The sequence below is a fragment of the Lycium ferocissimum genome, chromosome 12, assembly GCF_029784015.1.
Source record: "Lycium ferocissimum isolate CSIRO_LF1 chromosome 12, AGI_CSIRO_Lferr_CH_V1, whole genome shotgun sequence".
Taxonomy (NCBI): domain Eukaryota; kingdom Viridiplantae; phylum Streptophyta; class Magnoliopsida; order Solanales; family Solanaceae; genus Lycium; species Lycium ferocissimum.
Genome location: NC_081353.1, coordinates 24,658,301 through 24,664,300, shown reverse-complemented (window position 1 = coordinate 24,664,300; position 6,000 = coordinate 24,658,301).

Here is a 6,000-nt window from a genome sequence, read left to right as displayed (position 1 = left end):
ACTTTTTATTTTGTTGGCCACTTGTCGGCCATTTTCTTTTTGTCAGTTTTCGTATTGATCCATTATAGAAGGATCATTTAGGTAAGAAAAATTGCAGATTTTAAAGACCTTCTTCTCTACTTGTAAAAATACTCTCTATAATAAAAGTTTGTTGTTTACAATACCTTCATCTCTGCTGAACACAACTTCCATCCATTAGGTAATTTTTTTTTTTTTTTATTTAAATTTAAATTTACATATATTCATATTTAGCCTAAATGACAGGCTAAAAATCTTGTGTTCGACTATATCACACTAGACTATTAGGTATTATGGTGAAAATGATTTAATTAGCTAGGATCTCTTTCTTAAGATTATCAATCTCTTTTTCCAAATCTTGTGTGGTGGTAGGAGTACTTATAATATTTCTCCTTTGTCCAAGAAGTTTTTTAACTTCAGACATAGTGGATGGACCTGATGACTCTTGAATTTGTGGCTCACTTTGAATTTTAGGTGCTTGATCAAATTTGTCAATAATCTGAGCCCTGAGCTCTGGATCCTTGACAATCTTTAATAGATCAAATAGGTTATTACCATCTAAGACACTGATATTTAATTCCTTGAACTGAGAAAAGATATTATAAGATTCATCTTCCCCTTTGTTGCCTTTACTAGTACAAGGTTGTCCCATTTGACAAGGAACACATTCCTTTTTTGAATTCGAAGAAGTATAACTCTCATTCTTAAGAACCCTAAAATCTTCATTTGAAGTAGAGTCCTCTAATTCATTTGAATCAAAACCTGAATCCTCCGGCTCTGAATTCAACAATGACTTGAATGATGATTCCTTCAAATCGTCATCAATGTTAAGGCTCTTAATTTTTTTCTTAACTTTGCAGTCTTTATAATAATGACCGACTCTGCCACACTTATAACAAGCCTTAGGAATTTTTGATTTAACAAAATCCTTTCGTTTCTGGAATTCCTTTTTTCTTCTTGCTTTATTTTGCAAGCGTTTTTCTTTCCAAGCCTGGAAATCTTTCTTCCCTTTTCTATGCCTATGAAGCGCTTTGGTTTGTGAAATATCCATACCAAATTGTCCACAAAATTCTCCTAGTTATTGTCTAATAAATAGGATTTATTGGATCGACTCCATAATACTATTATATTTTCAAAATTTGATTCAAAATCAGGATATTGGCAAATCAAATCGCCGAAGCTGATAAATACAAAACTGCTTATAATGTCCCTATATAGCAATTCGAATGGAATGTTATGTCATTTGGATAAAATATATTCCCCTTCAAAATTTTAAAATATTATGAATGATATTTTTATGCCTTATAGTAATTTTATCATTGTATATACTGATGATATTCTAGTATTTTCGAATACTATAGAAATGCATTTCAAACATCTTGACATATTCAGGAAAATCATCATTCAAAGTGGATTGGTTATATCCAAGCCAAAATGTCTCCTTTTCAAATAAAAGTTAGATTTTTGTTTCACATCATTGAAAAAGGAAAAATAATTCCTATTAATAGAAGTATTGAATTTGCTTCTAAATTTCCTGATATTATTAGTGATAAAACTCAGTTTCAAAGATTTCTTGGAAGTTTAAATTATATTTACCCATTTTATAAAGATTTAGAAAAAGATACATCTATTTTATATGATAGATTAAAAAAGATTCCAAAAGCATGGACTGAGGGTCATACCCAAGTAGTTCGAAAAATCAAGGAAAAGGTTAATAACCTTCCTTGTCTTACTTTAGCCAATCCTAACTGGCAAAAATTATTGAGACAGGTGCTTCTAATATTGGCTATGGAGGGATATTAAAACAATATTCCCCGAAGATAAACAGGAGTATTTGGTTCAATTTTATTCTAGTAAATGGAATAATAAAAAAACTAAAAGAATCGTTACTAAGGAAATCCTTGCAATAGTTAAATGTGTATTGAAATTTCAAGGTGGTTAATATATATAATCAAAAGTTTTTAATAAAGATTGTAAACAATTATTAGCCCATTTGATTTTGAAATTCATTATAAAAAGGGATTAGATAATAACCTCCCTGATTTTCTTACAAGATAACATTTGAGGTCGTAACTCTCATAATTATTTTTCTAGTAAATGGAATAAACGAATAGGAACAACAAGTAAAACAACTATTCTTGCCCAAATGGGCAACAAAAAAGGCTAATAGATTTCAATTAACATATCAACAATATCTCGCATTTTATAAAATCCATCAAGGATAATAATATGTCGCTTTCATATTCCCGTGTCCTCATTGAAGATGACCGTGAGGAAAATATCCTAATAATTCTCTTAGAAAATGAAGACCATCAATGGAAGGATGAACCTTGGCAAGTAATGCAAGGTATTTACCATACGCTACTCATACTTATAAATATAGGATGAATTATGAGCTGATTCTTTCTTCTCTATGAATAGCAGAATTTCAACATTTTTATCCAACCAATAGCAAGAAAAGTTTATAACTTTTTAAAAATTATTATAAAGAATGTTTTCCCCTTCGTTAAGCATTCTCAAGGAAAGGGGATTATACCCATCTCGAGAAGAAACTATTGGGACCATGTCGAGAGCTTTAATAAAGTTCTTTTATATGAAAATAATAATTGCAAACATTCTTGGTTTATAAAAATATGTGCCAGTGTTTATAAACAAGGCATATCGAATTGGTTCTGCCAATGGTGGATTCATTATAGTCCAACAGTCAAAATATTGCCTGAATCCTCCAAACGTTTATATACTGAATGGGTTGAACTTTCTCCCAAGATAACAGACTTGGAAATAAATAATACATTCTTTGATGGAATAGCTAATACGTATTTCTGCATTGAATTTTCTATTCCATGGATTATGAAATGGTCAATGGAAGTGGGTTATACCCCCCAAATCTTCCTAGTCTCAACAGAATTTTTTATACAAAATTTTGGAAGAAACTTATTCGAGATGGTAATATACCTAGTCAAGAGTTAATAGACCAAATTAAAGCCACTAGAGCAATTAATTCCAAAGACATAACTAGAAGGATCCAGATGAAAAAAGGGGTTATATCCGGAGAAGAAACGATAGCAGCCTACATGGAAGAATTCAAAAAAGATTTAATACAAATCTGGACATTGAAATGCCCTCATATATATCTATTGCATCTGTTGGTAACACTACCGATAATGACAATGATGAAGAAAATCAGACTTGCTTAGCAGGAGAATCTCAAGAAGATGATAGCCCAGAAGATATACAGGAATTTCTAGCACAATTCAAAAGCCGTATCGCAAAAAAAAAAAGGAAAGAAAGATGAAATGATAAACATGCTCCGAATTTCAAGAATAATGCCGAAAAAGCGGTATTTTTTCATAAAAGAAACTTTTGCTTTAATAAAGCAAGTTTTTTATTTTTTTATTTTTTATCATTTCCCTTTATTTTCTTTCTTTCTTTCCTTAGATTGTTGCACTAGTCTTTTTCAAATTTCTAGATAGTTTTTGTATCTGTAATTTACTTTTTATTTTGTTGGCCACTTGTCGGCCATTTTCTTTTTGTCAGTTTTTGTGTTGATCCATTATAAGAGGATCATTTAGTTAAGAAAGAAGGCAGGTTTTTAGAGACCCACTTCTCTACTTGTAAAAATACTCTCTTTATAATAAAAGTTTGCTTTTTACAATACCTTCATCTTTGCTGAGCACAACTTCCATCCATTAGGTAATTTTTGTTTTATTTTATTTTGATTTTAATTTTAATTTACATATTCATATTTAGCCTAAATGACAGGCTAAAAATCTTGTGTTGAACTATATCACACTAGACTACTAGGTATTATGGTAAAAATGCTTTTATTAGCTAGGATTCACCAAAGATGGTACTGAGGTCAGGCAGAAAATAACTCAGGCGGACAATTCAAATTCATAAGGTGGTCCTGCTCATGTGCCTACTGAGCCGAGGCCGCGTTAGGGCTGTTTTGGACTTGTTCTGAGTTGGACAACCTCCTTGCTAGAGTTATTAACCTAGTAAAAGTTCCTCTGCAGTATCATCTCACCGTGCGATTCGTGTCAATTAATGTGCCATGAATGACTAAAATTTAACCATTCAAATATGTAGGTAATTAAACTGTTCTTAAAAAATTAACTTGTGTTTTTTATAATTGTTAAAGTACCAAAGTGCACATTATATCTCAAGAAACAAACTCCTCCAAATATGTGTGTGTGTATATATATATATATATGTATGTATTTTGTTACAATGGAAAGTAAACCAGTTAGAGATCTTAAAATCGTTCATAAGAAACACCGCTTAAATCAACTAGGAGAAGAAATCCGTATCCTTAATTGCATGACTCGAAGTATATCAAAGCATCTTCATTATGGATTTCATTTGGTAGAAAATCGGCACACTGGTTGCCTCCCTCCATATTGTTTATTCGGAAAACGGTTCAACTGAATTTGTGTTCGTGAGCAAGGACACGTGGATCAAAATGACCAATAAATCAGTATAATACGCAAGTAAATTGAATATAAATGAAATAAAGTAAAGCAAGGGTCAAGAATAGCCTAAGCCTAGATTCAGCCCGGTGTTAGTTCCTCTCGTCAAGCTTGTGACAATACTATCAATTAAACGGTAAAGAACTTAAGACATGAAGCAATTGTGTATAAGTGGTATGTATTCCTCTTGAATTTCGTGTCTCTACAATGGGAATAACAATCCCTATTTATACTAAGAGTTAGGGGCACATATTCCGTGTATTATATCTCTTCCCATAATGAGCATTAATTAAGTGATAATAATGAGCAATAAAGAGCGCCATTAAGCCTAATAATACCAGGAGATAACGCCCAACCCAATCTGTAATGACAGCCCGTTGTCCTCTCCTCCGGAGCTATTCCAACAGTCTCCCAGACCAAGCGGTTCCTCCGGTGCAATGGTATTTCCTCCGGTGACACTCAATGCTGACTCATCTTTGAGTTGTCCCTTAATCCACGTGGCCTAATGATATAAGTCCAACCGCGTTGTATGAATTTAGCCCAATACACATATATGTCTAATCGTGGCATTGTTAGCATGAAACAAATATTTATAATTTTCAATAATAAGTCTAAGCGGATGATGTTGTACATCCTCTTCCATGATAAACTTGACAACCATTACTAATATTTTTCATGATTGCATGGAGTAATTCATTAGTTTGTTACTAACTTATAAACTCAACCTTATTTAGGGTGCTTACAGTATGGCGGAAAATGTTTTTCAATCTTCTTTAGGAAAATAAGTTATTTTAAAATAAAGAAAATGATTTTTATGGTAAAAATGGGAAAACAAGTCCCATAAATAACAGTCTATGTCGATTGTCTCCTCACACCAACTATCGTGACTCCCAACCCACCCATTTCGACCCTCAATTCCTCCCCCACCCCCCACTCTGATACGATCCTACTTGGCACACCTCATTTCAAGACTTACATCCAAGGCCAAGATATAGAACTTCAAGCTCTGACAAGCGTACGGATGATAAGATGGCGTTGAAGGCCTTTGGAGGCCCACATCAAGCCCCACAACGAGGCTTATGATGTGTGGGAGGTGGCTTGGGCGAAGCTTCTTGGAAGAAGTTAGGCTAAAAGGGACCAACGCGCAAAGTGGCCAAACGTGCAAATAGGGACATTTCGCAAATTCACACACGTGCAAACTTGGACAAGTTCGGAGTCGGCTATTTGTGCAAAGAAGGTTATGCTTGCAAGGCGGCCATGCACGCAAGGTTGATTAGAGGGCCATCTATGCGAAGGAGGGCGTGTTTGGACATTGAAGGCGCCACTTGAATTGAAGACTACACTACAGAAGACTAGCCAAACAAGTCCCTTACTTCATTAAGGGTAGCATTGTAATCAGCCTATTAGTCTTCTTTACCAACAGTATATATAGCTTGTCTTTCATTTCATTACGGAGTTTTGAGAGATTGATGAATTATGTATTGAATACTCGAGAGTGATAGTTTGTTTAGGG